Raw genomic sequence first — 12245 nt, 5'->3', positions numbered from 1 at the left:
TAGAGCTGGAACCCATTCTACTAAGTGAAGTACCACAAGAATGGAAGAACAAGCACCACATGTACTCACCAGCAAATGGGTATTAATGGATCAACACTTAAGTGCACATATAGTAATAACATCCATCGGGTGTCGGGCAGACGGAAGGGGGGAGGAGGCGATGGGTATATACACATCTAGTGGGTGCGGTGCACACCATCTGGGGGATGGCCACGCTTGGAGCTCTGACTCGGGTGGGGCAAGGGCAATATATGTAACCTAAACATTTGTACCCCTGTAATATGCTGAAATTAAAAAAAAAAAAGAACATAGCACTATGTCTTAGACATTAACTTCTCTTTCCTCAATGACCCTGTTATTCTTTACATTTGATTCATATTCTAGGAATCACTTTAGAAGACACTTGCTAAGACATCATGGGATAGCAGAAAGAATATGTCCTAGATAAATGATTCAGGTTAAGGCACTACTGAGAAATGGATAAATTACTTAGCCTTTCTGTGACTTCAGTTTATCTATAAAATAGCAGCGATAACTGAAACTATTCATTTTAAAGGGCTGTGCAAAGATCAAGTGAGAATTTCTAAGACTGCTTTATAAACTGAAAATACGCTGGGGTCAACTCAAGTCTAAGTTATCTTTAACCCTAAGCTCAAGTTCTCTGTATATTGCTTTGGAGTGTTTGTGTCTTCTGGGGCCACAGCTATCACTTATCTGCATAAAAGGGAAAGAGAAGAAAGAAGTCCTCTATTCTAAATCTTGGCTCCTTACCCACTAATTTCCTGTCCTTTGCTGGCTATACTTTACTCTTATACAATCCCAAAGATTCTCTCTATACCTGGTTAAATGTATCACACATGGTCAAAGGAAAACTTTTCAATTAAATCATCTATGTTTATATTCAATATCATAACCAAAAGTATCATATTTTGAAAATGTTTTCTAAAATTTTTACTCAAGAGTATTTATTAGTCATATTCCAATTTTTACACATTTTAAACTCAGGGAAAAAGCTATCTTTCTCATCGATCAGAAACAGAAAAATTCAACAAAAGATATGAAAATTCCACACTGTGATCTCAAATCATAGCAGACGTAAGTTACTTATAAATGTTAAGAAAGCAGGTTTCAACAGCTGTATTACTAAATACTTGTGAGTTCTGAAATTGTGAGGTATACCACAAGTAAATGTTTTTGTGAATGATCTGCATCATCCAAATAAATTAGAGCAGAATCAAGACATTTTCCTGGTATCACTTCATTCACTTGCTGGCCTATATGATTTTTCTGAGCAGAAAGTAGCAAAGTTACGGCTACTGCTCTCCAAACCCATGCAACTCACAGCCTCTGTCATCCATAAGACAGCCATGATGACATATGTGCACAAAAATGTCATTCATCATGTCAGGAAAAATGCTTAGAACCACTGTGACAAAGCAACTATTACTAAATAAAATGAATAAACAGATTTTAAAAGTCTGTTCAGAATTTCAAGCAAGTCAGTTTCTTCTACATTACTCTGCTAAGAGTAACAAAGCAACAAAATATATATCATGTAAAAAAAAACTTGTTTTTAGAAAACTATGTTGCAAGATAAAATATGACAGCAGTCAGAACTCTGACCTCTAAGTCTGGTGCATATACCATGAAGATGCTTACTGTATCCCTAACTGGATTTGAAACACTTTCATTAGCTGTTACATTTTGAAAGCTCTGCATTTGCAATACTTGTGAATGAGAGCAGTCAAGCATAAACCAGCTTCATTCTGTATTTTTACAAAGCTGAAACTCACATCTGTGCTTTGACCTAAATTTAAAAAAAAGGAAATGAAAACTCCATATGAAAATAAGAAGAAGAAAACTTTCTCCAAATAAACCAATAAAGTTTAAAATGTTATTAAAAATATATATGCCCTACTATACACCTAAAAATTAATTTAGTTTAGAAAAATATACTTTTCCAAAGTTCTTTTTAAAAAAATACATTTATGGTTTAAAATTTCAAACACCAAAAGTTAATAAAAAACAGAAAAGGTATTCCCCTCAGGAGCAGCTTCCATTAAAAACTTCCATGTAAATTTTCTAAGCATATGCAAGTAATATATGCTGCATATACTTGTTGAATTATAAAATCATTTCTAACCATTAAGAAGTCTTAAATATGGCTTCTTTTTATATTAACAATTGACTGGTTGGTCTAATTATTCAGAGTTTGGGTTAATTATCTGTTATTGATTGATTGAGACAGAGTCTTTGTCACCCAAGCTACAGTGCAGTGGCATGACCATAGCTCACTATAACCTTGAACTGCTGGGCTCAAGCGATCCTCCTTTCTCAGCCTCCTGAGTGGCTAGGACTACAGGAATGCATGTCTGGCTAATTTTTTTATTTTTTATAGAGACAGGGTCTTACTAAGAGCCCTTCTTTTTCTTTTTTTAAAACAAGACATGCTTGTTATTGAAAAGTTGCAAAGGATAATACATAAAGCCAACAATGAAATTTATAATCCTCTCAGAAGTCATCTCTGTATTTCCTTCTAGTCTTTTTTTTAAACTAATATTTGGTGTAAATGACATGTAGTACCTATATATTCTTATATACCTTTTTTTTTGTTTTTTTTGGGGGGGGTTGGGGAGGTTTAACATAATGATCTTTTTTACCATGGCTTTAGAAACCTTATGAACACAATTTTTAACTGGCTATGTATTATATTTTAGATAAACTGACTTGGAGTTTTCATTTAATGTTGGGCATGAATGTAGTTTCCAGTTTTTCACTAATATAAATCATATTATGGTGAACCAAAGTTTTAAATAGTTAACCCAAAGCTGGGCCCGTTGGCTCATGCCCGTAATTCCAGCCCTTTGGGAGGCCAAGGTGGAAGGATCACTTGAGGCCAGGAGTTAAAGACCATCCTGAGCAACATAATGAGACCTCCATCTCTAAAAAAAATAGAAAAATTAGCCAGGCATGCTAGAGTACACCTGTAGTCCCAGCTACTGGGGAGGCTGAGGTAGGAGAATTGCTTGAGCCCAGGAGTCTGAGGTTGCAGTGAGCTATGATGACGCCACTGTACTCTAGCCAGGGCAACAGAGCGAGATCCTGTCTCAAAAAAATAAAAAGGGGGTCTGGATGGTGGTTCATGCCTGTAATCCCAGCATTCTGGGAGGCTGAGACAGGCGGATTGCTTGGGCCCAGGAGTTCAACTCTGCAGTGAGCTACGATTACACCACAGCTCTCCAGCCTGGGTGACAAAGTGAGACCTTGTCTCTAAGAAATAAAAAACCATAACATATGCAAAGAAAGTCAAGGGACTGGCATATATACTCTGTAAATACCACTATGATTGATATTCAGAAAGGAATTCTTTAATTCTGTTAATCTTCTCTGTATCATTCCAATTTTAGTATATGTGCTGCCGAAAAAAGCACACGTAATTTTTTTTTTTTTGAGACACAGTCTCACTCTGTTGCCCAGAGTACAGTGCCGTGCTATCAGCCTAGCTTACAGCAACCTCAAACTCCTGGGCTCTAGCGATCCTCCCCTCCCACCTGGTCCTCCGAGAATGCGAGGATTGCAAGCATGAGCCACTGTACCTGGCCAGTAATTGTTTTCTAATTTCAGACTCAAATAATTTTCAGCCCTCTTTCAAAATGCCTTTGAGTGCACATTGGCTGAGCCTGTAGTCCCAGCTACTCAGGAGGCTGAGGCAGAAGGACTGCTTGAGTCCAGGAGTCTAGGACGGTAGCATGCTAAGACCATGCCTGTAAACAGTCACTGCACTCCAACTATGGCAACACAGCAATAATCCGGCTCTTTAAAAAAAAAGCAAAGAATGGAATTTCCCCAAACTGTTCTTTAACCTTAAGGCAGGATCCACTGATTCTGCCCAGCTAAAGTCAGAAACAAACATTCATGTGGTTAGTACTTGTTGTGTGGACCAAAACACGAACTGTGCATATGCATCACCCCCCCAAAAAAAACCTTTATTTGTAAGTCTAAATTAGTACTTAAGAAGTTTTATAACCTTAAGAAAAATCCTAATTTAAGTCACAATGTTACAAAGAACAGTTGGGATTTCTGCAAAATCTTTACAACCTGTACAATAACATATTACTGTTTATTAGGCAATTTAGACAATTTAATTTTGTTTCTGGTATTTAGGTTTTTGTTCTTAGCCTTATTAAATTATATGGAAAAGTATTACAAGTAATTCATTTTAGCAATACACTGTTCTTTATGGATACCAATTAAAGTGGACATTTTTCTTCATTTATTTTACAAACAATCCTACTTTTGCCTTTCTAATGGGGAGGGGGGAATAACTATATTGCCTGCTGACTGCCTAACTGGTCCTCCCTGACCTCATATGCCTCCCAATCAAATAGGCCAGACAGCCACTGAAACACTAGGAAAATTTAAAAAAAAAATAAGTAAAAAATAATCACTATTTCTCTGGATTGAAGAGAAATACCCTCACCCCCCAAAATCAATGCAACAATCAAATTTAACATTTTTTTTACTCTTTTGGAAAGTGGTCTTGCAGAAATCTCTGCAGTTTATGATGATCCAAAGGTAATTCAAATAGTAAAATACCCATATCAATGGAGAAAATGTAGGAAGAATTCAAATGACTATCAACAGGAAGTGCTAGATGGGGTTTTGGTTTGGGGAATGAGAAGCAACACACAAAGAAGGAGAAAATACTCCAAATTTCCTTTAAGTTTGGTAGGCTCTCAGCACTCAATACAAGAAAACAAAAAGACCTAGGAGCCTTCTTTTGTAGTATGTTTCTCAAAGTAATCTCCAAGCTGTGCAACTTCACACAAAAAGGCCAAGAAAACAATGGTCTTCATTGAGGACAAGATTGGAAATGGGACAGAAAACACTACCTTGTCCTTCATAAAAACATGGCCTATCTTAATCAAAGTATTGTTACAGTTCTATACTCTGCAGCACAGGGGCAGTAAAGTGATCAAAAAGATAGATTTGGGTGCAAATCCAAGTTCTGCCACTTACTATGTCTCATGGCCTTCATTTGTAGGAATATCTACATCTGAGTTGTTCTGCAGTTAAATGAAAAATATGGAAGAGTAATTTTTAGCATAGTATCTGACATATAAAGAGTGTTCCAAAAAATGGTAGCTATCATTACTACTATAAAGCAAGCAATCTCTCAAGGAAAATCCATTAAAAGATTAAGAGAGACTCTCAAAGTTTGAGTTAAAATCACCTGATGGGTTTATTGAAAATGCAGATTCTAAGGACGATTTCTCCCAGGAGATTAATTTGATAGATCTAAAGTAAAATGCGGGTGTTTTCTGGCCCAAACATCAAAGAGAATAAAGGTACTGAACTATAAAAAAAAAAAGAAAGGCTGAAAATTTGGGCTTTTCCAGAAAGAATTTGCCTAAAATAGACAGTATGTTCAAAGGAATACAGACATGTTCACTAAGTTCATGCCTTCAACACTGAGTACCTATAATTCAGTGAAAAGGATGGACAAGGTCCCCATTTTTATAGAGCTTTATTTCCAGTGTAGAAGACAGAAAGTAAAAAATAAGGGAATTCCAGACAGTGATAAATGTTGTAAAGAAAACAGAATGGAGAGATGGGACAATCTCCTTGAAGAAGCAACATCTGAACCGAGACCCGAATGACATGATGGAATCAACCACTGGAAGAAGAGTACTGAGGCCATAGGGTATAGCAAGTGCAAGGGGCCTGTGGCAAGGGCTAGCTTGGCAAGTTCCAGGATCTTTTGATCCTGCTAGTGGGGCTGGAATACAGGAAGAAGCTCATGTGACCAGGCTCCAGGCCACTGAACTAAGTAGAGGGATACAGGTAAGATTAAGAAGGCAGTGCCAAAACATGTATACTACCTGGCAAGCCTTGGTAAAGAGTTTGGATTTTATTCTGAATGTGGATGGGAGACTTTCAACAAGGGGGTGCCAATTTGATTTACATTTTAAAGGATCTGTTAGGCTGGTAAGAGGAATGCACCATAAAAAGTCAAAGTGGAAGCAGGAAGACCAGGAAGTTACTGCAGTAGATGAGGTGAGAGACGATAGTCTGACAAAGGTGGTGGCAGCAGGGATGGGAAGAAATAGACAAATCTAGAATACATATTAAACACAAGAATTTAAGCCGAATCAAAGAAAAAGAACTAAGTCACCTAATGAGTAGTAAGCTCTGGGACTAATTACCCAAGAGACACAGAATGAAAATAGAGATTTAAAGGTTTTAGGTAGGTTTATGAGAACTGGACCCAAATGGTTGTTAGCAGATTTAGGATCCTTCATGATATGTACTTCCCCTTTGAAACCGAGGTGAAGAGGACATTTTCTTCCACAGCAGGCTTTTTTGGTGCCACTGTAAAGCACTGGAGTAAACGGGCACACACCCACTACTCAACAAAGCATATTAAATGTGATGCGTAAAGTCTTCCAGGACCTTACTAGAGCGGGCCTCAACAGCTGATCAGCTTTTGGAACGTAGTATAACTATGGATTAGAACTAAATCTTTACCTGAATCACATCGCTAAATTAACAAAAACTATTTCAGTTTCCATATTGTCAACTCAGGCTGTGCCTACTTTCCCAAGAGTTAAATAAGCCGAGCCTTACTTTGCCACACAATGCATATTTATTTCTTAAGCCTTACATTATCACAGAGATTTGTGAGGAAACTGTTTAAAACCATGAATAACTACCATTTGCCAAACATACAATAGTCCCCCCTTACTCATGGGGGATATGCTCCGAGACCCCTAGTGGATACATGAAACTATGGACAGTGTCGAACCCTATATATGTACTATATTTTTTCCTATGCGTACCTATGATGAAGTTTAATTTATAAATTAAACACAGTAAGAGACTAGCAATAAAACAATTATAATAACAATACATTGTTATAAAAGTTATGTGAATATGGTGTCTCTCTCTCTCTCCAAATATTGTATTTTTGGACTGAGGCTGACCACAAGAAGCTGAAACTTAGTATGTGAAAAAGCAGGTTACAGAAAAGCATATGTAGTATGAGAACATATTTGTATAAAATACATAAATGCAAAAAAGTCTGGAAGGATATAAACTATCATTAACATTTTGGTAATCTTTGGGTGGCAGGATTACCGATGATTATTTTCTTCTTTTTTGCTTATCTGCTTTTATCAATATTTTCTCCAATTCTCACAAAATAGTTCACAGAAGCAAAATTATTAGTTATAGGTTAGCATAAAAGGTCAAAAGCTGAAAAAGAAGAACTTCAAGAAAACTTTCCTTCATCTAAATCAGCAGGATTTCAACTGTGGTGATCTCTCTGGCACACACAGGAGAAAAAGACTCATTAAGAGGTCCATGTTATGCCACAATAAGGACATACCCTTGAAGGAAATAATTTAAATTCGTAAGAACTCTTCCTGGATTTGATAAGTTGTAATTAATTATCACATACTTTTGTTGCTCTTTCTTGTTTCTGTTAGCCACAGAAACACTTCAATTAATGAGTTCTCTGGGGGTAAAAATGTTCTTTCCAAAAACGAACAACAAAAAAGGTTTGGTTTTCTGACCTCCATGCTCGAGGGGCAAAGAGGGTGGCAGCTTCCAAACAGGCTAAAGGAACCTACGCCGCCAGCCGCCTTAAGCAGTAGGGAACACAAGCTTTCTGCAGCCTCAACAGCACTGGGCAGCGAAAATGTCTCCTGAGAGTCTCAAGACTAAAATACCTGGAAGGTCTTACATTTTCCAAGTTATCGTATGTACAGCGGCCAACCGTTTCTGACAATAAAACCCAAAAACTGGAAGGTCTTTTCTACAAATGCAGGTATTATGACGTGCGTGAAGCTCATCCGACTCTCTTGATGCCAAACTAAGACATTCTATTATTAAGGCCACATCCTCGATTTTGCCAACTTGGCGAATGAAAACATCCTACCGACTCTCTACAGCTAACAAACATCATCTTGGCTAAAATCATAACGCATACAAACAGCCACTCTGGACAACTTTGGCTTTAAATAGCAACGGGGACCTCAGGTATTGCCGGTCACACGCTTGTCGCACATTGTTTGTTCCAATAAAGCGTGCTACCTCTCCTGTCAGCCCTGGTTCCACTTCCTGAACAAACAGAAAATGGGAATCCTTTAAATTCGGGACACAATAGGAGCTTAAAAGCTCTCGCTTTAGGGTGGCAGCTTTCCTGCCTCATCTGTCACAACAAAGGATGCATCCCAGTGACTTCACCATATCCAGAAACGGCTGAGGGAGACGGATAAACGATAGAGTGTGGCTCGGGGTTTGTGAGTTCTTCCTTCCAGCTGCGACTGTCTTCTTTTTACTCCATTACACGCCTCTGCCGTGTTGACTATCTGGCCCTAAAAATAAAACCACCCGTGGCTACCGTCCACTTTCCCGCGAGCCCCGACTCTGACTTCCTGCAGAGAAAGCCAGACTGCAGGCTGTCTGCCTCGCTCTTCGCCGGGGGCGCGGGCTCGGCAGCAGCGGGCTCCTCCCGGGGCGGCATCGCCAGCCCGGCCAGGGACCACCGACCATCCCGAGGAGCAGCCCCGTTCTGCCGCGGCCGCCGCAGTGCCCGGGAGTCTAGGAGCCGCCGGGCAGAACCGGAGCGGGCGGGAGGGGGGGTCTAGCAGACGCGGCGGGGAGGGGGAGACACTCACCCGCCCAGACAATAACCGAGGGGGCGGGGAGGCTCGGGGCCGGGACCGAGGCTCGGCAGAAAGACCGCCCGGAGCTTCCGGAACGCTGCGGCTGCTCCGGACGCCGCCGCCGCCGCTGCCGCTCCTGGCCGCCGGCTTCCTCCCCCTCCTCTGTTTTGAGTCGATTGACCACGTCACTCTTAGCCACCAGACCCGGATCTGCCGGCTCCCGAGGGCGGCGGCGCAACAGATTGCAGCGTCCAGAGACCCCAGCCGCCCCGCCTGCCGAGCATGCGCGCGCCCCACGCCCGCCTTGCGTGTCCGAGAGAGCGGGGCGGGCCCGCGCCGCTGCGGGCGCCACGTCACGCTGTGCGCGGGGGCGCGGAGCGCAGGGGTGTAGTTCCGGTTGGGAGGGGTGGGGCTGAGGGTTGCGAAGGAAGCAGACCTAGAGCTGGCGTCAGCTCGAGCTAACTCTGTCGCGTAGTGTGTGTTTCGTCTGTGGTGGACAGTGTACTCTAACGTGTGTCCCTTTGCCGTAGGCTTTAGAATACCCGGGTAGAGGTAGAGGTGGGTACAAATCGGTATCTGCCGAGACAGGCTCCCCTTGTAGAGATTGTTGTCTGATCACTCAGGCCCAGGTGAAATTAAAATAGGAGATGGGGGATTACGAAGTACGTCAAGTGCGGACATTGTTGATCCCCTTTACCGTCCCTAACATTTTTGCACTGGAAAGCTGACCAAAATTAAGTTCAGCAGGAGTACTGGAGGGAATACGTGACCAAAGATGATTTGCTGGTCAGGGCAAGGGGAGCGCTGTTGTTAGGCAGCCAGCCCAAGCCTCTGTTGCTTTGGTCTTAGGGGTTGGAATAAGGATGCCGGTTGTGGGTGAACAACCTCACTCCTTTTCAGATCAAGTTGATGCTTACTACTCTCCCATTTTATCCTCTTAGTCTCCCCGCTGAACCTTTCGGGCCCAGGAAATTTCCTAACTTGGCAAAATTTAGAACTATATTGTTTTCTTAGGTGAATGGACAATCTTTAATTAAAATGAGACCAGTGGTAAAAATAAATGTGAGTCCCAAACAAAGATTTCACAAAAATACCCCTGCCAGTCCTGCAGGCGAAGTGAAAGTTAGCAGTAAGAAGCTGTCTTCCTTATTCTGACTTGACCTTTTTACCTATCCAAACTTATACCTAGGCTATTTGGTTAATTACCTCTCAACAAGCTCAGTCACCTTCAGCAAATTAGTATAATCTGCAAGAGCTTTTTAATTAAAGTGGATGTTGAACACAGGCAAAGGTCTCTAGAAAATTAAAGGTTTCCGGTAAAACTCGAAGTATTTCCTAGTTAATGAACAGATTACAAGTAGGTCCAAAGCAGTCAAGCTTCTTGGCCCTTAATCTGTAATCTTGAACTCTACTTACTCAAATTCAGAGAGTTTGAGGTGAAATCTAGTGCCCTAATGAAGTTCACGGACTGAATCTGTAGTAGAGGGTCTTTAATTTGTGAAACTCTCAACAGAAAATCTTTTGTGCTTGGGTGCACCCACGTGCCCATAAGTGTTTGAGAACATAGCTGTGTTTAAGAGCAGCATGGTACAAAACTAGAATTGTATCGGTTGTTGCAAAATTCTCAGTGTGTGCTTTACAAATTACAGGAAAATCAAGGTGTTAGGATTAGCTGGGCACAGTGATGTATGCCTATAGTCCTAGCTACTTGGAAGACTGAGAGACCTGAGAATCACTTGAGCCCAGGAGTTTGAGTCCATACTGCAGTTATTGTGATCTTGCCTGTGAATAGCCACTGCACTCCAGCCTAGGGAACATAGCAAGATCCTGTCTCACTAAAACAAAAAATGCTAGGATCCTTGGTAGCTGACCTTTAAGATGACCCCCAGTGATTCTCACCTCTGGAGGCTTAGTCTTCACCAGCCCTTTGAATCAGGACTACTGTGTTTGACTAGTAGAATGCTGCTGAATGTATGCGACTTCTGAGGCTAGGTCACAAAGGCACTGATTGCAGCTTTCCACCTCATTCTCTTGGCTTGGATTGCTCTGGGGGAAGCCAGTCTCCACACCACTCCACTCAGACAGCCTTTTGAAGAGGCCTACGTGGAGGGAAATAAAAGCCTCTACCAACAGCCAGTACCAGCTTGCCAGCCACGTGAGTGAACTACATTGACTGATCCTGCTACTCTAATCAAGCATTCATATGACCACATCCCTGCCCAACATCTGATTGCAATCTCATGAGAACTAGAAAGGGCTAGCTCTAACCCACGGACACTGTGATATGGGATATTATATGTTTTTTTGTCCTGATATTTAAGTATAACCTTTCTAAACTTTAAACAAGAACTAAAAAGTGTGTGTGTGTGTGTGTGTGTGTGTGTGTGTGTGTGTCTAATTTTATGTGCAAAGTAATTTAAAGAACAGAATTCCTACCACATAACCTGGAACATAGTAGACATTGAATAAATATTTGTTGAATGGATACAGAATCAAAAGAGAAACAACAGTTGAAAGACATTTGGAAAAAGTACTGATAAAGGAGTAACATAATATATGAAGGACTCATACATCTCAATAAGGAAGATGTTAATGCAGATGTTAATGCCTGCAATACATGTATAGGTGTACAGTTTGAACTGATGGTTCACATACAAAAAGGAAATACAAATGTCTGATATTTGAAAATCTTCAATTTCATTAGTAATCAAAAACTACAAATTAAAGCAAGATTTCTTTTTTGACTACTACATTAAGGAAATATATTCAAATAGGATTATTTCATATTGGTACCATTAGCACTGCTGGTAAAAATGCATTAATAAATTGGCAGGTACCTTTTGGAAATCAATTTGGCAATATTTCAAGTTCCATAAAAATGTTTATATCCATTGACCCAATTTCACTATTAGGAACTTACCCTGAGGAAATAATTTAAAACAGAGAGTAATATTAGAAATATATTAATTACATTTATATCATTAGAGAAAATATGGAAATAACCTACCTATACAATGGTGGGGAAGGATAAATATGTTACATTATAGCTTAGGATCTAAAATACTTGATGAGGCCAGGCATGGTGGCTCATACCTGTAATCCTAGCACTTTTGGAGGCTGAGGCAAGAGGATGGCTTGAAGCTAGGAGTTTGAGACCATTCTGGGCAATAGCAAGACCCCAACTCTACAAAAAATAAAAAATTAGCTTGGCATGGTGGCACGTGCCTGTAGTCCCAGCTACTAGGGAGGCTGAGGCAGGAGGATTGTCTGAGTCCAGGAATTTGAGGTTGCAGTGAGCTATGATAATGCCACTGCACTTTAGCCCAGGCAACATAGGAAGACCCTGCCTCCAAAAAAATAAATAAATAAAAAACTTGAAGATAAATACTCATAGTTTTGGGAATACCTTCCAGAATGCTTTTAAGAATATATAAAGCATATATACTTACAAACACTTTCTTCTTCTAAAGCAAGAACTGATGTTGGTTACTCCTGGGGGGCAGTGAGAGACGACCTTAAGAATTTTTGCCCTTTTGTATGATTTGAATTTTTTCATATCCATACATTATTTTCATA

General features: G+C 40.4%; 1 protein-coding gene across 1 annotated transcript in view; it reads right to left on the bottom strand.

Annotated features, from left to right (window-relative positions):
• The window catches only part of SMIM14 (small integral membrane protein 14), a 69204-nt gene extending 60176 nt beyond the window's left edge, over nt 1-9028 (bottom strand). Inside the window, exon 1 of the mRNA XM_012644483.1 lies at nt 8682-9028. The gene's annotated coding sequence lies outside the window, so the exon portion shown is untranslated. The remainder of the gene's footprint in view (nt 1-8681) is intronic.
• Between the last annotated feature and the right edge of the window lie 3217 nt (nt 9029-12245).

Source organism: Propithecus coquereli, unplaced genomic scaffold (assembly GCF_000956105.1).
Source record: "Propithecus coquereli isolate 6110/MARCELLA unplaced genomic scaffold, Pcoq_1.0 Scaffold213, whole genome shotgun sequence".
In the NCBI taxonomy this organism is placed as follows: Eukaryota; Metazoa; Chordata; class Mammalia; order Primates; family Indriidae; genus Propithecus; species Propithecus coquereli.
This window is presented reverse-complemented; position numbering and strand designations above follow the sequence as displayed.